This window comes from Anser cygnoides, chromosome 5, assembly GCF_040182565.1.
Source record: "Anser cygnoides isolate HZ-2024a breed goose chromosome 5, Taihu_goose_T2T_genome, whole genome shotgun sequence".
Classification (NCBI taxonomy): Eukaryota; Metazoa; Chordata; class Aves; order Anseriformes; family Anatidae; genus Anser; species Anser cygnoides.
In genome coordinates, this window is record NC_089877.1 from 54923610 (window position 1) to 54945811 (window position 22202).

The window sequence follows — 22202 nt, forward strand, 5'->3', positions numbered from 1 at the left end:
CTTGCTATGACCTTCCTTCCAGCCTCCACAACCATTGTAGGTAATGAGCGGAGTTACAAAGCATGTGTAACTCATCAAGAGTCAATACAGAACTTTCACATTACATGTGCATTTCTGCAATTGTACCAAATTGGATAGGAATGAAAATGCATAATGATAGGAGAAAATGCATAAACTGATTACTTTCCACTTCTAGGTATCTACACTTTTAAGATCCACTCTAGAGACTTTAAATATCTGTAAACCACATCTCTCAAACCACATACAGAGCTACAGCTGTCATACTTCACTTTGAAGTACATAAAATCACAAAGAGGACATCTAGAGGGCACATATAACTTTCCCTGAAAAATCAAGCTTTGGGCATTCAGGCTGCTTGTTTAACGTACTACAGAAAAGTATAAAAGTTCTCAGAAGACAAGCTACAGAAAATGGACTCAACAGCTTTTTTTCCCTTTTGCCGGAGCTTGAATACATCAGACTGCTGTGGACAGTTTGGGTCATTTTGGTCTATCTGCCTGTGTTGGGCTTCTCAGGAAACATTTTGTACTTTTTCCATCTAACAGGGCACCTAAGACAATGTGGAGGACTATATCAAACCTGATCCACCAAAATCAAAGTACCTAGCCAATCTGACTAGACACTAGAAACTTAGAGTTTTCTTTCATGATTACAGCAAGTATACTGTGATTCAAGTACTAATATTTTGAGTCAGGTTTTTGTATTTTAACAAGTGATTTAAAGCATTTTTAAACTGGAATCATGGGTAGATTGCCTGCAGTAGAGTCATCCATCTGGAAATTTCAGATTTTGTTTATCTATTTTCACAGGAATTTTGACACATCAAATACTTGGGGTTGCAGAAAATGACAATGTGCATTTTGACTACATGCTGTCTAGGTAAACACTTGTCAAATGAGATATACTGAAATCAAAACAAGCTTTTGTGTGTGTGTCACTCCATAAGTTACAGTTTTCTGGCTATTGGACCAGATTTTAGTTACTGTTCCAATACTCATCAATAAGAAAGGCAGCACTCTGAAGATTGCTGATCCTATAACATGGAGAGTTGCGTTTTGGATGGTATTATAAGTATATAATAATAGTAATCTTTCTACCATATCCAAAAATGGAAGGAGCAACTGTTGAAGCCACTTCATGGGTACTCATCACATAAGGGATGTCAGTAAACCAGCCTCACTGTAAAATGATCAAACCAAACATTTGAAAAGAGGCATATTTTGGTATGACAGTGGAAAAGTTAGTAGAATTAACCTTGCCCTAGCTGGAGGAGTGTGCTAAGAAGAAAGCCTTTGGGAGTGGCAGGAACAGGCAACAAGGACTACATATTTTGGTTGAAGTATGAATTTATATTATTCTGAAATTGCAATGCAGCAGTGTTATGTGCATGAGATTATGCAGTCTTGGTGCCATAGTGAATTACAGATGTTTGGTTGTATGGGGCACTTCTGTATGAAAACATGGCTTGGACTAGCACTGCTGGATAGTCTGCTTTGTGGGATGTTTTAGCAGGTCAGCCTAAAATGGCCACCCTGATCCTGAATCTTACTCTTCTGTGAATGAAAGATGTGAAGTTGAAGGTACACATGTGCAGCCCATATAGATTTCTGCCTTCTAATGTCCTCCATTTCTTAAGACACTGCCTGGGCTTATTTTTGCCAGTCTGTATTACACTTCCTAGACAGAGAGAGGTGATGCTCAGGTGTTTTTTTCCCCCTTGTCTTTTCTAAGTAGATTGTGGGGATACTTTTACAGACCCTAAAACTGCTTTTCTGAAGGTTGGAGTACAAAATTGCTGCTATTCTGCCTACTCCTCATTTTAAGCGAAAGGATTCAATCTCCTAACTTCCCTAAATCAGAGTTGGAAGCTTCATCTATGACTGAAATGAAGATCAAGGCTTAAATGCAGGGATAAGATAGTTAAGCTGTGGGTTTAGAAAATACCCATATTTGCCATCAGATAATTTTGTGATATTTCTGTAAAGAAGGCTCTTCAACAAAAACTGGAAGGAATTCAGCAGTGAGGAATTCCAGCAGTGAGAATTTGAGATGTTTGGGAAATCAGGAGCAAACTGAAACTGAGGTCTTAGAAATGGTGGTATTTTTTTTTCTGGTGCCAAAAAGCAAGCCAAGTTATTTTGTCTTGAATAATCTGTAGATTTAATCTCTGTTGAAGTGCCCAAGGGATTCTCTGACAGAGTTTTGGAATCTGTAGTCCCACTTGGTGCTCTGTTTTACAGCTTCATAACAAAATTCTGAAGCTGATTTCTGCAATGGATAAAGTGGAGTTCAGTATATATTTGATCTGTTTTAATAAGTAGAAACCTTAACTGTTCTGTAAACAAAGACTCGGCCTAGTGTGACTATACCTAAAAAAAACTTTCTTGGATTGTAGAAGTAGTGTATCTTGTATCTTCTTCACTTATTAAAACATAAGGCCTTAATTTCAGAGCTAAGAATAAGAAAGATGACTAAGAATAAGACTGGACTGGAAACTCTGCAGCATGTGCCTTAACTCCAGAGAAAATAGTTATGGTTGAGTCATTTTGATGAAAGCATGTACTGCAAAAGATCTACAATTCAATAAGTATGTGTATTTAAACATATGGAGTCAATGATTACCTGAGGAATACTTGAAAGCAACATTTTAAGCTGCATAATTTTTTTCATCATTTACCATGAAAATGTATACTATTCTATAGATTTCCTTCCTCTTTCTCATTGTCTAAGAAATGTTGGGGCCAGAAGCAGCTTGTTCTCTAACTTCCTATTGGAGACTCAATATGCCATGTCTTTCTTCAAAATATTTCCGTTTTCCGGTGCATCTGCCAGGATGGGGTACTGAACTCTTTCCTGCTGTGGGCAGACATCATTCAGTTAAGGAAAAATCAGAAAGATGTCACAGAATTGTCTTAGCACAGTAACAATGACCCTACAATGTATAGCCTTGAAGATCTTACCATCCCATACTGAACTCAAGATCTTTATTTGGATGTTTCCATTCCATGGAATCTTTGGGTTGGTTAGCAAGGTTAGGGATAATTTAATCTTTGCACTTTCCTTCTCTTTTATCTAGGCATGGCACTAGCAGTAGGAAAGGATAATGAGTGCATATACATATTTAAGTATGTATAATATGCATGGAAGATAGTTTTGAACTTTTGATGTCTTTGAGGTAGATAAATGGATTGCTCTGAACAAAAGTAAGGCAAAACCTATATATAGAGAGGTAATGCCTTTTTACTAGGATAAATTATAGAAATGGAAAGAAACAGAAGTTCTCACGCTGATGAAAGCTTCTCACTTTTTTCCAAATTTTATGTCAGTTGCCCTGGTTTCTATGGCAAAGTAAATTCACTTTTTTTGTCGTTGTCATTGTTAACATTAATGAATTCTTAAGTTTAAAGTGTATGTTCACTCCAGACAGAACATAACATAATCTAACTATTTGACTTACAAGGAAGTTGCCATATAAGGCTATCCTGAGGGATATGCTCTTCTGAAATCTGATGTTGTGTTTCACTTTATGTGTCTAACTTAAAAAGTACTTGGAATAAACAGCAAAAATTTTGGTATACTGGTATTTTAATAGAAATGTATATAACAATGTGATTCTCTGGTGAGAATGAAATGTGTGAAAAGTGTGACATATGCATTAAGTATCCTTGTTTTGGGAACTACCTGAAATTATATATCTGAACCCCCACTGCCATGTGCCATCATAGAAAGCCTGGTTTACTGAAGTGTTAAGCTCACTGCTATTCAGGAAATTGTTTCTTTGGATTTCATTTTCTCTGTTTTTAATAAATCTTGGTTTTGGCTAGGACTGTTCTTGCCTAGGTAATTTTACAAAAATGCCTGTAGAGGGTTGAGAAACTCATCCGCTTTATGAAGAAGACCTTAAGAGCTTCCAGAACTTAAAAGTTCCTCTCAGTGCCAATCATTGGACAGGAAAGAGATTATTCTGTTATGTTTTGTAATTTCTGCCTGCTATAAGGCTACAGTGAAAAAAAAAAAAAAAAGGCACAAGCCCACAGACTAAGAAAAGGAAGAAAGTTGGTGTCAGTGAGTGTCAATGTAATATAAAACAACATGAAAAATGTCTAATTTCTACTTGGCTGAGCACATGAGGAATGCCATCCCTTAGCCATCATGTTAGATGGAGCATTAATCACAAAAGGAGCTCTGCAACTTGCTGATATTTCCCTGCATAGGGGAAATTCTCAGAGGATTTGTTAGGTCAAGTCCATGGCTGCCTGGACTTGCCAGATCTGTGTGGAGCTGCCAGAGTATCTTGGAAGGGCAGCTCTTCATCTGCAGTAAAATGACTGGCCTGTGAAAAAAACATATGAAAAATCAAATATGAGATGGACTCCTGCGCTGCAGGTGACATTTACAATGCTGCAAATTTGGGTACCTTAGCACTTAGAAATGTTTTTATAAGCTTTACCCAGAAATCTGGATTTGCCAGTTACTGATAGAAATAAGGTATTTCAGCAGTTGTTCTACGAACCCTCTTGACAGTGGCTAAGACAAAAATTAATGGCTTCAGAAGATGAATATAAAAGCATTCTTACTCCTTCTTTTATATAAAAGACAGTATGCCTTATTTCCTATGTGTTAAAAAAATATATCTTTAATATTTCAGTCTCATTGCATAGTTGATAAGCATTTAGCACTAAGCAGGACTGCATAGTGTCCTTGAAGATGAAGTTTAATGCATGGGAGCATGTTCTAGTGGCTACTTCTAGTCTTTCTGACAGACATTTATATGGGGTGGAATGCATAACAGTTTCTGGCAGATCTTTCAGTAATAAAATTTAACATTAAATTCATTACATTATTAAAACCTTTGTTCTTGTGTGATGTGATCCTGACAGATTCAGGTAAGGTTCTAAGGTTCATAGACTCATAGGATATATAGGCAAACTGATATTTATATGCACTATTATATGTCATATATGTAAACTGGAATATATGTGTGAAGGGAGAGTCACACTTCCTAAGACATATATATAAGTCAGGAGAAAGTCAGAAGGCAGTCTCAGTTCTATTCTTCTATGTATCAACTTGAACTTACTCACTTACTGAATTTTAGTCTAATTTAAATGAACAAGAATTTGTTTGTACTTGGTAGAAAGTTCCAGCCTTTTTTTCCCTGTGAAAACTTTGCTGTTAGGCCTGTGGGAATAAATAGTTTTTCACTTTACTTGCTGGACTAAAAAAATTAAAGAAATATTCCAAATTGAATCAAAGTGAAAATTTTTGTTTATCCTACTGTAATGAAAAAAAACAAATGTAATGCAAATAAAATATTGTTACTACTTAGCCATTTTATGCATCACAATACTTACTTTCATATAATTTTTAATCCTCTTTAAGATTGAGTTATTAAATGTGGATACATCTTTAAAAAATCATTCTTTTCAAGGGAATAAAGAACGTCTTGTTCAAGAAAATATTCAGACAAAAACATTTTAACATTTTCAAGCCTCTTACATCCCTCTCTGCCATCACCCCAACTGCATTTCCCAGCAAAATAATCTACTGAGTGTTTTTTTAGGTTGATTTACAGCTGATTCCTTTAGCTGGGCTTGTCATTTTCTGACAGCTGCTTATTGTGGTTTGATCTGTTTAGCAAAATTTTCACAGAATTGTAATGTAAGCATTTTATGCACCTGAAAATTAATATGGATGTTAACACATAAAGGCCCTTCCTTACTTATCCGTGGTTGGTATAGGCTGCTGTTTAGGCTTGTTTTAATATTGAAAATCTTTAGTTTCTATAGGGTAAATGAACCTTTAGGCTTGGTTTTAAGGGCTTGGAAGGGAATCAGACCAGTGTTCCCTTGTCCTGTCTCCACCACACTGCAGGTCTCTGCTTACGTTAGAATCATAGAATTGTTTAATTTGGAAATTACCCTTAAGATCATCAGGTCCAGCCATCACCTAACACTACCAGGTCCACCACTAAACCATGTCCCTAAGTGCCTCATCCACACGGCTCTTAAATGTCTCCAGGGAAGGTAACTCCACTACTGCACTCAGCAGCCTGTCCTAATACCTAACCACGCTTTCCATGAAGAAATTATTCCTGACATCTAATCTAACCCTCCTTTGGTGCAACTTCCATATGCCCTAGTACTTGTCACCTGAGAAAAGAGACCGACCCCTGACTGGCTTCAGGAAACTGTACAGAGCATTAAGGTCTCCCTCAGCCTCCTTTTCTCCAGACTAAACAACACCATTTGCCTCAGCCACCCCTCATGTCTTGTTTTCTAGTCACTTCACCAGCTTTGCTGCTCTTCTCTGAATTCAACAATTCAATATCTTTTTTATATTGAGGGACCCAAAAATGAACATAGGACTCAAGGTGCAGCCTCACCAGATCTGAGTACACAGGGACAATCCCTTCCCTAGTCCTGCTGGCCACACTATTTCTGATGCAAATCAGGATGCCATTGGCCTTCTTGGCCACCTGAGCACACTGCTGGCTAATGTTCAGACAGCTGTCAACCAACACTCCCAGGTCCTTTTCCACTAGGCAACTTTCCAGCCATCCTTCCCCCAACCTATATCACTGCATGGTTGTTATGACTCCTGTGTAGCTCCTGCCATTTAACCTTGTTGAATGCCATACAATGGGATGCAGCCTATCAATCTAGGCTATCCAGATCACTTTGCATAGTGACCCTACCCTTGAAGAGATCAACACTCCCACCCAACTTCATGTCATTTGCAACCTAACTGGGGGTGCACACGATTCCCTCATCAAGATCATTGATAAAAAAAATATTAAACAAATTTGTTTCCATTACTGAGTCCTGGGGAATACCACTTGGAACCAGCTGCCAGATGGATTTAACTCCATTCACAATGGCCCTTTGGGCCCAGTTATCCATCCAGTCTTTTTACCCAATGAACAATACAATACATCCATCCAAGCCAGGAACAGACAGTTTCTCCACGAGAATGGTGTAGGAAACATTATCAAAAGGGCAGCTGCTCTCTTTTGGCAACAGTACAGATTTTTTTAGGCAACCACAGCTTCTATACTTCAGTAACAGGTATCATTTGGAAATAAGCCATAAAGGCATTTGCCATGATGCAGTGGCAGAAATACTAATATATGCTTGCATTTAAGTCAAAGTATGAGCCTAATACATTGGCACTAATTGGTGCTACAACAAGCAAAAACTTTAAAATTGTAAGTCTTATTTTTTACTTTCAAACTTTGTAGTACAACAGTTATACTTCCAGGTACATTTCTACTCTTTTGCTTGTCAGAAATGTGAAAAAGCAGAGCTAGAAAGAAAATGGGAACTTTTCTTTATGGAAAGTATTGCCTTTCCTTCAGAAAAGCCAACTATTCAACCTTTTTGAAATTTGGTAAGAGAAAACCAAATATTTTTGGCCAAAGCCACACAAAAATAGTTTGGGGGTTTCCCACAAAAAGCCCTGCAAATTTCTAAGAAATGTAGATACTATCTGGAACAAGTACATTCAAAATAATCTTTTCCCATTCAAATAAGGATTCAGGCTAAAAGGTTATTTTGGGTAATCTTCTCCTCCTTATTTCATCAATTATGCCATTGACTCTAATTTCATCGGGAGGAAGTATCTTATCAAATACTATATTAAAAAAAAATAATCTTAGACTGGCATGGGGGGAAAATAAACACATCCATTTTTATTGATATCTGTTGTAGTACAAATCTTTGAAAAACAAATCAACACAGTACCAGTGGTAAGTGTTGTTGCACATAAGACCAGCTGCTGATTACAAGTTGATTGCAAGTTCAGACAATGACAAAATATTCAGCTCAATCACAGAAGAAGCTAAATCTAGGTAGAGGTATTGAAGAGAAAGACAGCAACACTGTCTTACATCTTACTGTCTTACACATCTTACACTGGTCAAAAGGATCTAAGAGCCTGAAATCATGTGACTTCAATTTGAAGAACCTGATTAAAATTTTATGTTGATCTGTTTAGCAGTATTTGAGGAAGCAAGAATAAAATGCATAGTCACCCCTTACCTATGCATGAGAACACATCTAAACCACTAAATACATAAATAAGGGACATTCTTAAATGGTGTATTCAACCAAAAAAGGAGCATTTTCCACGTAATTGTTTTGCATAGCTTTAATAGACTTTAAATTCACATAAAGATATAAGATTCACATTCAGAGAAATATGAAGAAGAAGAAGAGAAAGGTGGAAAAAAAAAAAAAGAGGAAAACTACACATACCCTTTTCAATAAAGGTATATATAGATAACAAAAAGCAAACTGAAATTTCAGGAACAGAGACCCTAGAACCTATTTTTTCAGTTCCCAAGACCATAGATATAGGCAAAATCAGAGCATGTGAACTAGTTTACTGAAGTCAAAGATTCCTGATATTTTTCCAGTGAATATTTCAGACCCATTTTGAAAAACACACCCGAGACATATTTTCTTCTAGTGTCTGCCTGAATAGCACTTTTGCTTCTGCATAAAAATGCTGCACTGTTTTCAAATCCATTCCAATACTTTTCCCAGTGTTTCACTTTGAACTGAAGAAAATGAGAATTCTGAAGGCGCACCCTTTTAAAAAACTGAGTCACATCAGGTCACAATGATTTGGCTTAGATGGCTACATAAAACAGTGCAGTTGGCACAGATCTATCATAAACAGCTTGGTAGTGATTTTGAATGAAAATGAGTATGCTTGGAAGCCTGCTGAAAGACGAACATGGAGATGTAGATTTCCAGTTCTCAATCCTATTCTTCATGCTGGCAAAGCACCTGCATGTTGTTACAGGCAAATGCCAAACTCTTTGTTTTGAGGCAAGAGTTTACTCCCTCCCTCATTTATAGCCACTTTCATGGCATTCTCATGCAGGCTTTCTTCTCTGTTTATTCTCAGTTTAGTGGTGTGACAGCCTCTGGTGTTCCATCGCAACAGTAAATCCTATTTTCCAAGTGCCTTGCTTCCCAAGAACCACAATGTAAGATTCACGTAACTTCATCAGAAATTATTTTTAAAGATGAGCTGGCAAATCTAGGGTTCAGAAACTTCTTCCAGTACCAAGATTATACCCCATCTCCTCCAAGCAACCCTAAAAGGCCTCCAGCTCCCACCTTCTCATAGCCAGGTCCTGAAGAGGACAGAACTGAAAGGATCATTGTGGCTCTGTGGAAGCAATACATGCAAAAAGCAAGAGAGATGAGGCACTGTTTTTCTCCAACTTTACCCTAGGACAAATTCACTGACTTGAATGAAGTCACCCTGGAGTAGAATTAATATAATACAGTGATAAATCAAGCCGATTGATTCACTGACAGTGCCCCTGTAGGACCTTCTTGAGCAGCCAGCCTACTGAACATTGCTTGCAGCATTGTCTTCCCCAGCACCATGCCATGCCATTTCCACAGACAAATTGTTTCCTGACACAGCACAGGCTGATCGCCATGCTTCCTGCTTAGTTAATGCATTATAACCACATTGTTTTGCACTGGTTGCCCTCTAATTTGTGTGCAAAGGGTTTTTTGAGTCAAACACACAGCCCTCAGCTGTGACAAATCCATGTGGAGTTTTGACTCCTGAAGCATTCAAAGATCACAGGGGATACAGATGCAAAATGTATTTCCCAAACTACTTTTATGATTTGATTATTTGAGAAGCAAGGAGAGAAAAGATGTATCAGACCATTGGAGCCAAGAATGCTTTCTAAGGAGGCAGTGATAGCCAAAGTTTTGGCCTTAAATTCAAGGTAGCAAAAGATGCCCTGAGGAAATACTTATACATCTCTTGGCCTTTTCTGAACTCTTCAAATTTTTCCACCTTTTGTTTTCAGTCAGATATTAAATCCAAGAGGCAGCTTTAAGCACTGAAAAAAATTATGTCTGGTCATAATTGCTTGATAATTAGCAGCTTTCAGTGCAGCAAGCCAAATAATAAACCTTTCTTCCAAGTATATCTAGTCATTGTTTTGATGACACCTTTTCAACTCAAGGCTTCTCATTTCTGTCCAATGTCAAAAATGCCACAGGGGTGGGACAACATGAAATGAAAATCTGACTCCTCTTTGGAAATCAGATAGGAAGAAAAATACCTTAAGAAAAGAAAGTGCAAGAAGAACCACTGTTCTAATCTTCTTTCAACAACTTCAGGAGACCTTTGCTGTTAGAAATGTTCTGTTTTTATCCCGGAGTTCCAAAATGTCAGCAGATTGTGTGGTGTCCCAAGCAAAGCTACAATGAGAAACATCAAAATTTATATTCAACAAACAGATATAATTCATGTCTGTTCTGAAAAGTCCTGTCAATATTTAGTGGAGAGGAGAAAGGCAACCTGAGAAGGAAGATGAAATACAAAAAAGCACCTCTGTAAAATGCCCCACCACTGTGAGAGAATGAGGCAAAGAATGTTGGGGCTCTTATCTTTTCTCGTCTCCTGTCTAGTCAATAAAACTATACCAGCACTGTTATGACAGAGTCCGTCTGATATTTTAGACATCTGCTTTAGGATAAGTTGGTACCTGCAATCCATTGACTATATTGAATGCATACCCTCATATCATAAAAGGTTGCCCAGTAACTTCCATAACTGCAAACTTTTACATTTCATATGCTCTTATATGTAGTTAGATAAATTCCACCCCATCTCTAATCACGTAGTCCTACTGCTATTGTAGGCTCAGATAGCAAAATTTTCTTTAGAAAAGAATGCCTTCCAATAGAGGAAAACAACATGTTTCATTGTCAGCAATCTTCAGGAAACAATCATGGATGTCAGATGTAGAGAACTATTGGTCAAACACCTGTAAGATACCCTATCCCAAGAGGCAGGAAAATATAGACAGCTCTATGACAAAAGGGTTAGTTCTAACATATATACGACCGTTATCATCCAGACATCTGTCCCAACTATTCTAACAGGAGGAGTATATCTCTCTTCCTTCTCTCTCTCTTGCTGAGGAAAGGACATTTGATCCAATTGTGAAATAGCTCCTGAATTACCTGGGTTCAGTCCAGATGGCCCTCCTCGGGGCTAGGAAACTCCATCAAGAGGAAGAGGAATACAGTTAAGGAATGGGGGAGGTACCTATTTTTAAGCATTTCCAGACTCCACAGAACCACTCTCCCAGAGCCCTCTACAAAGCTGAACAGGGTGTTTTGAAGGTTGCATTCATCTTCTGGTATACACTTCCATTCATTTCTAAAACAAAACAACATCCAAAAAGAAGGAAAGACAGAAGACGGGGAGAAAGAAAGCACAAATTAACTAGAGATCTCATACATGCACTTTAGACTTAAGTGCTAGTCATGGTCTCTATGTGAATAAAGCAAACTAGCACAATGACAGATTAACCAAGCTTGAAGGGATAACAAGAGCTGAAATTATTGTAATTATACAGTGTTCACAGAAATGCCAAACTGAATTACTCTGAATTGTAAATGAGACCTGAGGGTCAGGTTCTGTCCCAGAAAACATGTCAAAAACTTCACCTGAATAAGTGAAGTAGTGGTGACCAGTAAACCAGTGCAGGAGTGTGTGTGTGTGTGCGTGCGTGTGTGTGTATATGCACCTACCCTTCCCTGGGGAATTCCTCTCTCCCTTTGGGTTCTGAGTCTTTGACTTCAGGATTAAAAGCACCATCTTCTTGTATACTTAGTCATTAAACCTTCTCACTCCTCTACTATTTGTTTCCTGGTAGAAAAAATTGAGCTTCAGCCACCAGAGCACATCATCTTACATTTCCTGACTTGCACTTGTTGAACTCCCTGACTTCTCCAGAGTGGCAGGTTCCTAATGATCTGGATGCTCTGCTTTTAATAACTACAGTCTTTCTGAGGTAGCTCAAAAAGAATGTCCCTCAAATTTCAGTCTACAGTTTAGGCCCACAGTTTAAGCTCACTTTTGCTCTAACAGCAGATACAGTAAAAGGAGAAAAAAAAAGAAAAAAAAAAGAGTAGAATCTCCCTAAGTCTAAGACTATAATTAGTCAGACTAATGGCACAACATACAACTTCAGACACAATTCCTTGCAGTTGTCACAATTTAAAATACATTAGTGATGCTTTGAATTGCCCCCCAGTTCAGGATAACTAGCAGGCCCTTCACATACTCCCCTGCTTGCTCTCAGCCTGCTGCTACATTTTGATCACTGGGCCTTTCTGAGCTTAATCACCTTCATAAGCATGTTGGAGAGGGTTTGTTCCATCTACTTCCCATTTCCATTTGATATGGACTTGGTGCAAATTACAAATACTTTTCACAAGCTCTCTGTTGGCAGAGAGTTTACCTGGTGATCTTCCAGAATGGCTTCTTTTACTCCTGAGCATCACATTAGGTGATAAATTCTGTTTCTTTAACACCTTTCATGTAACTTACTTTCATTGATTAAATCAATGTTGATGATATCCTACAGATTTGCAGAGGGACTTCACCTACTTATACATAACCCTGGAAGCCTTTTTAATGGGATGTCATGGAGTATACTTTGGCAGACCACTGAAAACAAGTTTATTTTACTTGCAAGATCACATAGCCATCTCAGCAGTGCTGAAATGTGGCAATGGATTCCTCTCATCGCGTAGAGATGATGATCAGCAATACTACCAATAGATAGGAAAAACTAACCCAGTTGTCCTAGTCAGTGGATCTTACTTGCATTTAAGACTGACACATACATAGCAATTTGCCTGTGTTCTGCAGCAGCTGCAAACTATTAACTATGACAATGAAGTTGATTTTTAAACCAACAAATATGACAGCTATTATGAAAGTTCTACCATTGTCACATGGTGTGCAGTCTTTAAATTCATCCCTTGCTGTGTGGCTGAACTTTTATTGAATTTTTTTAAAATTAAAAGAAGGTCATGTGAGGACAGAAAAGCTCTTTGTCAATCAGACTGTGTAGTGCACAAAACTCTTTCAGAACTCTCACAAAAGCCAAAACCAGCATACTGCACTTAAAGTACAGTGTTGCAGAGATACTATGACTGTATTTGACAGATGAAAAGATATTCTCCCTCATCATCCATTGTTTCCTTCCACCTCCAAAATGCCATCATCTTTGTTGGGTTCCCAGAAAACCTAGCATTGAATGACCTATTTGTTGACTGGGTCAACAGTTTTCAACATAAGAAACCTTCAAAATGATACCCATGACCCAAAACATGCACCTTTGCTATAATACACTGACGAAAACAAAATGTAGGAGAACTGTCTGCCAATCCAAGAACTACAAAGAGAAGAAAAAGAAGTATTTTAGCTTCTTCTAACAGCAAGGAGTTGCATTTGAAGAATTCTTACAGTGAGGTATAATATGAAATTTCTCTTATTATGCGCAATTAAATCCTGGCCAAATCATTCCCTAAAAATCAAGGTCTAGCCTTTAAATAAGGTTCCTTTTTCCTCTATGGTCCCAGTGACACAGGCCAAAACATATTTGAATGCTAGAAGCCCTTAAAGCTATTCAGCTGAAGATCTGATTCCTCCTGGTTTCTATTTCCATTCATCTTCTTTCTCACCTCATCATATGAGCTACCCTTCTCCTTCAAAGGAACTGCACGGAAACCCACAAGAGGGCACGATCAGGCAGAGAAGGGGGTGAGCCTCACTATTTTACATAACACAATCATATGCATCAAAACACACACACAACTTCCCAAATGTCTGAGGTTAGTTATCCTTCATGTCCTGACAAGTTACACCCACCTTTCCCAGAGGAACTAACTCACTCAATAACAAGTACCAGACTTCTGTTAAAACAGCAAATAAAGTAGGACCACCTACTGTCCAATCCTGCAAACACTTACTGGTAGACAATCCTGCATGCTTACCACCATGCACAACCTCTGAGTTTCAGCTGGTCTGCCCATGTTACTAAGTGCCATATCTCCAGCAAATGTTCACAGAGTTATGCTCTATTGCTAGGTCAAAATCAGGCCAATTCTGCAACCCCTGTTTACAGTAGGCCTCAGGCACTAACATTTGATGGAATAACTCAAAAGAATGGAACACTCATTTGGATTTCAGGATAAGGCCCCCCAGTCAACATGTGGGAGCATTTATGCTCTGTGAGACCTACGTTAAAAAATAACTTAAAAACAGACAGTGTTTCCCTATGAGTGGCCTGTTTTCCCATGTTCCAGTTTGCTCTTTCAAAAAGGCTGGTACGCTGAGATATCAGTCACTATGTGAAAATGACAATATTCAATTAAAACAATAGCAATTTTCAAGTGACACTTTTTTTTCAATAGATGTATGACATTCCTAGACATTCTATTAATTAGCAGGCCCCAGGCAACACATTTGGTAAAACAGAACAATCTGGCCTTTGATTTTTATCCAGGCCTTACCCAAGATCACACAGAGGTAGTCAGGCTGCTGATAGATCCCCCACACAGAGCACACACCCCCAGCAAGCAGCTGTGCTAAGAACTGCATATACCCCACTTTGAAGAATTTTCAATCTGCATGGAAAGAGAGGATGATTGATTAATTAATAAAAAAACTGCTTGTGTTGGACTGGGCAAGCAGAATCTGTTAAATGGACTTTACTATTCAGTCCCAAATTTATTTGTTTTCTTTTTTTCCAGTTATCTGTCTCAGCTTCACTTTAAAAGCTATTCTGGTTGAAAAACATATCCTGAATGTTTCTTGTATGTCAAGACCAGGAATTCAAACAAGCCCATTACTTCCAAAGTAAGGAGTCTATTAATAACCCAATGAGCATCTGAAATTAACAACATCTCAGGTTGTACACCTACATGATGCTTATCTAGGAAACTGGCATCCCTGTTACATCTTTTCTGGGCAGCTACAGTTACAGTCTATCAGAACACAGGATGAAAAACATCGTCTCAGTAGAAGATGTTGTAAGGTTCCAGCTGAAACACTCAAGCTTTTGATACTCCTACCTGCATTAATAATTTCTGGTTGCATTGGATAGAGATCTATGAGTTCCTTCATGTTTAGGAATTTATTAAGGTAACCAAAACTTTGGAATTTTTCTTACTTGTTGTGTTATTTATTTCATCTGTAGATGATAATGGTTCTGTTACATTAAGGATAATTAGGACCTTAGATGGGCTTTCAAAGATATTTCCACATTTTTGAGCGACGTAGCTGTAACCAAAACAGCATCCAAAGGCAAAAGAGGAGGAGTATTCAATCTTGAAAGCAGCCAGACTGTCTGGTGAAGATATATTTTGAAGGTTTTATTGGTGGCCTTCTGAGAAAGGCAGCTATGACCTAAGCTTGAAGGCTAGCAAGGACTATGTGGGTTTGTGTGGGAGGGGGTTAAATCTAATTTGTAAATGGTGAGTTATTAGCCCTGACATTTGAGAATAGACACTGCATTGTGTTGATGATGAGAGCAGCACTAGTTTTCTTTTTAATGGCAGTGATTCATTCTTTCCCACTCCACTATTGTTCCCATTTACCTGGCAAAGAGAATTACTTCTTATGTGTTCCCAGTTGCTGATTTCTGGAGAGACAATTCAGATGAACACAGAAGAAATGCACCAGACAAGCAAAGTTCTGAGAACAGTACTAGTGGATCTCAAAATGTGTGTGTTACTACTAAGTGGCCTTTTCCCCCTTCTCTTCTTCACTTTACCCATGGGAAAACCCTGGCTTTCTTCGGCTTTACTCAGAGCTTTTGATCACCCTTTCTTTTAATTCAGGTTTATTCCCTTAAATTTTCAAAAATATTTGAAATATCTTCAGATAGGTAAAGGATTTGGAAGCTTTAACTGGCTTGGTGAGGTCCTTCTCCTTCAAATGTATGTGCAGCCATACATTTGGTATCAGACAGCAACCAGCCTTGGATTCTCCACTACTGCCTTACCCAACTGCACAAAAGCAGCTATGTCACAAGCAGCCTCCCATGACACATGAGACCACCCAGAAACCACAGAAGGGGTCTCAGCCAATTATCTTCACAGAACTCCATATATTAAGTTTTTTAAAAACTGTCTCAAAGACATGGAATATCAGGACAATTACCAGGAGTAAATCAAGACTCAAGTCTCCACACAGAGCTGTCTCTCCAACAGCCTGTTTTATAAATGTGTCTGGCTACTGCACTCAGACTCTGTCACTTTGCAAAGTGCAAACCCAACACTTCTCAGGCTGCCTCCCTTCCCCCCCAGCAGACTGTCCCACTGGTAGACGGGCCTGATCCCTCCAAATGTGAAGTGGCAGAGCCGCATTGACGTCAGCGATGATGCTTCCCTTTATTACAACTACCAGTCTGGCCCTCCTACTTTTACAAATGGCCCTGAGGGGACTACATGAAAAACAAAGCTTGGAAAAGTACAGAGCTATGACTTGGGAACAGCCCATGGCACAGATTAGGGGACAGTAGCCATAAAGAGTTTGAATCCAGATGTGAAATTCCCCAAGGCCAGGACTATTCAAACCCTATCTAGTATGTGAAGCAAATTAACTATTGGGTCAACCTTGCCCATAAGACACAGCTTTCTGAGAGCAACTCCACCCAAACATCTTTGGGAACTATTTACTCTGAGGTATGCAAACAGCTGTATATCTGCCAAAAGGTTGAAGCACATTCCACCATTCGTGCAGCTATCCAGGGCCACTGCAGCAGGCAGGGCAGGCAAGCTGACTGACACACCGGGGCTTGTACAAATAGTTCTTGTGCCCAGTGAGCATGGAAACCACAGCTGCAGTTTCACCAGTGGAGCAGAAAGTGTCACGTCGAGAGACAGCAGAGGGCACACAACTGACCTCAAACAAACAAAGCTTAAGTGGAATGTGGTAACCTCAATTCCATCATGGGTTTCAAGTGACTAAGTGAAGAGATGCATAAAACTTATATTGAGTCCCCAAGCTATTAAGTGCCTACTGCATAGAGCTACATCCCTCTCTGAGCTGCCACAGCCAGCCATAAAGGTAGCTGGGCTTTGGCCATGCAGAATTCCCACAGATTTCAATGGGAATTTCTGTGTTCCAGTATGGACTCCAAGAATGCAGTTTTGGACCCAGAGCTCTGAGGGCTGGAGCCGCATTCAATATCAATGTCTGGCAACACCCATTTGTAAAACAGTGACTCATTCACAGGCACAACTTTAGAGGGACAGACAGGATGACTTTAATCATACATTTCCATTTTGTTAACACTCAGTAAAACCAGATGAGCATCCTGGATGATAATAGTTGGTATTAATCTAATGACTGTATAGTGAGCTATTGCCATAGTTAAGAATAGTTTTATATCACACAGAATACATTGTTTTAATTTGGTTCAAGAACATGTCAATTAATGGACTCCTGGGGCTAAGGACAAAATAATTGTTTAAATAGCCACAGTTTTTATTAAGAAAATTTTTTTTTCTGAAAATAAGAAACATGGAAATGAAATATACAAAGTAATTTGAAAGAGACACATCTTACAGAAGTACCTAAGTGACCTAAGAGTCTAGGACACAAGTTAAATAAGCTGCCATTAGCACTTCAATTCATTTTAAGCAAGGAAGCAAGTTGCTTGTGTGATGGTCTGTACAGGGAGTGACATACAATTCAGGCAGATATTACTTCAAGGTGTTCATTTGTCATGGTTGCACAGTCCCTCCCACTGACCAGTTGGCTTTCCATTCAAATAGTTTGAGTAGCAAGTATGGTTTTAAGTCTTTCCTTCTAACATTAGCATACTTCAAACCTCAGACCCAACAGAAGGCATCTGAAAACAGATTGTTTGTTAAAGCTGGAGTTTGGCACTGGATTTTTACTGAAAGTTTTTTGTGTTTGCTGTTGTTGTTGTTTGTTGATGTTTTTTTAATAAAATGAGCTGTGTTTTGGGAACTATTTCTCCAGATCACCATGTTTGGCTAACTCTTCTAACATATTAAGGGTACACTTCCATGGGAGATTGCAAGCAGATGCCAGTTCCCTCTGTAAGTTCTCCAAGATACCCAGATAGAAGCTACCTCTAATCCTAAAGTCATGTAATTGCAACCCTGTAATGCTGATCCCAAGCTAGTATTCTGCTTCCCAGCAGAACTTGCTAGTTCAGGCTCAGCTACATGCTAATCATGGCTACACAGCTTCGTATTTGGAGCCAGCTTTCACCCAGCCAGTTTGGAGCATGGATAGAGCGAGCTCATATCTGGCTGCCAAACCCTGAGTAGACATACCTTCAGTGACTCAAGCACTTAGTAGTAGAAATGCAGGATGAGTCTTGTGTAATATTCTTACAGTCCAGTAAAAGGCTGGCCTTGCTCACTAGTTTGAAGAGCAAGTCAGAGCATGGCAGTTTGCTTTGCTTTCTTGATATGATTACTCCTTCTTCCTCATAGAGGCTTCCCCAACTTCACACTAAGACCTGCTCCACTAAGAAAGCTAAGTGCCCTCCTGCTAAGGGACATGTTCCTTCAGGATTTGCCTCCACATGAAAAATGAAAACAAAATATGACAGGCCAAACTCCTCTTGCTAATTTAATTTCCCAGACTCTGTAAGATGGTAAGAGATTATCTAGGTCACCAAGGAAATCCAGGATCTCACAAGATATTTCTGAGCTGATGAAATAGATTTAAATTCAGTATTGCAACCTGAAAGCCCTCTGGTTAAGGTCATGGCCATCAGCTGATGCATGATATTTCCTACAGCCGCAGCATCAGATTTCCTAGAGCTAAACATCAGATGCTTTGATAGAAATATTTTTTCTACAATGCCCACAAATCTTATTGTTTTATCTTTCTAAAGTACAAAGCACAAATGAGAACTAAAAACTGTTTTACTTCTGAAACTTGTCCACTTTAACTGCCAGCCCCAGCCTGACGTACAGTTCCACCATGTCTCTTAGTTACTTTCCTAGATCTTGGGCTACTTACTGTAAAAAGAATGGGTGAGAAAAACACCTAATAGGAAGTTTGTCTGCCACCTCCACCCAGTGGCTAGTGACTTTAATGCACTAGACTAAGTGGAAACTACCCACTTACAAAACTGCAGCATTTGTGATCTGTTTGCACCCAGACTTAACTGTAAAACAGTAAATTCATACAATACGAGAGTTCCCTCTCCTACTCCCCTTTCCAAACAAGTTTTTTACTTTTTTCCGTTTTCTTCTCCACTGTCCACACACATCCAGGAAAAGAAAAAGTTTCCAGCCATAATGTAACTTTATCATTGTTGTAATTCACCTAACTTGGACCTCAGAAGGCCATTCATTTACCAAATAATATCATATCTTAGTAAGCAAACATTGGTTTTCCAGTATTATAGTTGTCCATATTTGTAAGTGTCCACATTAGTAACTGCTGTTTATTCATTATTTAAAGTCATATGGATAATTTCTCTAGGTTTATACAACACTTCTAGTCAGGCAACACCAACCTTGAACATTTCTCTCCTTTGCAACTTCCATCATAACTGCAGCTAACACACATTCCAACTTTTGCATAACTTTTTCCACTAAGTCTCTAATAAGCATTTAAATTTGAATTTTCAGTTTCCACTTTACTTTAGACAGAGCCTGCAGCAATTCATCCAATTCGTCAAAATCTTACTAACCTTTGGGACCGGCTATGGAGTTAAGACACTGTGATTTCCATGCCCTGCATAATGCGTTCCCTTCTGCGTCTGTTGATTTCAACCAGTTCCTGATAATACTTTCCTAGCAACCTGTCCATGTCTTGCTGCAGCCGCATAAAATATAACTCATTCAGTTTCACATCATGACAGTACACTCAGAGGAAAATCTAGGTTTACATACTCTTCAAATACATTTTAGTTGTACTTATTTTCCAAATTCTCTGAGAAATTCACCTACAATCCCTAATGAAAAAATGTGCAAAAATGTAAAACAGCAACAACAAACAAGATGTTAATACCCTACAAATACATGCTTACTGGTTGGGGAAAATAAGAATACTCCCTTCTTCCTTTACTCTCCTCTTTAGATCCTTCCTTTCTTCTGCCTCATTTAATACTAAAAGACTCAAGATGAACAAAGCATGAAGTCTGTGACACTCTCAATTGTGTTTCAGGTGCAATACACATTGATTTCCTTCATGCGATCATACCTTCTTCCATTGCACAGTCTGAGAAGCCATCCTGCCTATGACTGCTTTGCCAAAGGAACTTTCTCTTTACTCATCTCCTGGCTTAATAACCGCAGTGTTGCTCAGCATCTGCAATTGCAGTTTGTTGTATGTAACACATCATTTATGTACAGCTCTATAAGGTGGGTAAAGCATACTGCTTCCCACTTATTTTTATAAGCTGAACCTAATTAATGTCATTTGGTATGCCAGGGATAAGAGGACAGCTGGAAACCATCAAGGGAAAATGGGAGCAGTGCATTAGCTGTTTTTTTCAGTCAGCTGTTTTACTGCCCAAGGCGCACACACATGCACACCCTCTGCTTCATCTCTCAGGTCCAGTTCTGCTTTCTGTACTACCACTGCCACTCAGAAGTCAATAGAATTATTCCAGCTTTACAGGGGTATAACAGAGAACAGGCTTGGCCTGTATCCTACTGGCACTTGAAGCATTCCTGTTTTATCAAAATTTGATACTTAAAACATTCTGGGGATATAAATAATCAGGATAAAATAGCAATTAATACAACACACAATTGCCTTAGACTATGCCTAGAAATCTCATCCAGCTCACAAATAAAAGTCCACACAGTCAAGCCACAAGTCTCAGCCTACAGACTCTATCACATATCTTTGTCATATCTCCTGGAGACCAAACATGAGATTTATCCTAACCATAAGGAACAGAAGCAGCAAACTGAGGTTCACTGAAAATGCCATCCTACTGGTCTACTACTCAGCCCTGGGAACAGTTAGCCAGAACACTTCTGCTGACCTCAGCTTCTGGGATAGCTCCTCGCTTAACCCTGAACCTTTCACATACACATGAAGATAAACACCCGAAGTTCTACATACTAAGACTTAGACAAACACATTTTATGCCAAAGGGCATAGGCCAATAACCTGCAAAGATCCACACCCACACAGAATTGCACAATGGACCACACGTATTTTGGAGCATGGCATTTGCCTATCACTAAGAATTATCAAGCACCAGTCATTTCCAGAAACGGTTTGCTGCTCTCAGCGGATCAGTTACACTGCATTTATTTTTGCTCTAAGCAATACCTTCTATGCCAGTCATTCATACCAATTTGAGAGCTCACCCAGATCCTTTCCTCACCCTTTTCCAGGTCCTCAAACTCAAGAACATTTAATTCACCAAGTAGAATTCCTCTGGCTCCTCTGCAATCCTGATTTCAACTTTATCCTGAAGAGCTGCCAGAGGCATAGAGAGCCTACTCCACAGGGATCCCAAATTCCACAGTCTACTGAAGCTAAACACTACATGGCAGCAAATCTTTCAAAAGAAAGAGGCTCCATAAAACACCATCAGAGATCTAACATTTCAAACAAGAATTCATGCATCATTTGTAACCTGTTCAAGCCTGGACACTAAGCTGATGCACAGTTCTCTTCTGATCCTCAAAAGCCAAGCACCAGGTACCTCACTGGTGCCTTGGGTCTAAGCTCTGATCCAATGGATGGCAAGTGGATGGAGCCCAGCAAGACCAGTACTCCTGTCAAGAGTGGCAGAACTTTCCTCCTAGTTCCACCACTTGCAGAGTAAGCAATACACCATTTAATTGGCATCCTAAGTAACTCTTTCAGAACAGATACAAAGAATAGAAGCTGAAGAAGCAGCTCCTGAATTCATCCAAAATGCTAAATTAAAAGATATTTTGTAGATTTTCAACTGCCGTTCAAAAGGCCTAACTAACAATCCGATTAATCTCAAAATAATAAAAGCCCTTAATCTAACATATATCAGCAAATTCCTGTTTCTCTCTTTTCTAACAAAAATAACAACACTTTAGTTGCCAGTGCATTAATAAGATCCTATTTCTGCTCCAGAGACTGAATCAAACCTTTGTTCTTCACAGCAAAGGATTAAGAAGGTTGCTATTTTGGTAATGAGATGTGGTAGAGGTACTTACTTCGTAGCTGAGATCCAGGCTGGATGCCTGAGAAAGGAATAAACTCTGTTACCTCAGATGAACTTTATTCTTATAATTGGTATATCAAACTCTGCTGGTATGATGTGTGTCATTAGCAATAAAAGACAGACTATTCATGAATAATTACAATTTTATAGTGTTTAAGCTCATTCACAAAAT

The 22202-nt window shown here is 38.9% G+C and overlaps 1 long non-coding RNA gene across 1 annotated transcript in view; it reads right to left on the reverse strand.

The window, feature by feature from the left end:
• Positions 1–22202, reverse strand: part of LOC106047813 (uncharacterized) — a 207266-nt gene that overhangs the window by 116814 nt on the left and 68250 nt on the right. The window contains exons 6-7 of the long non-coding RNA XR_010832008.1: positions 11116–11229; positions 10124–10262 (exon numbers count right to left, since the gene is read on the reverse strand). This is a non-coding gene — a long non-coding RNA (uncharacterized lncRNA). The remainder of the gene's footprint in view (positions 1–10123; positions 10263–11115; positions 11230–22202) is intronic.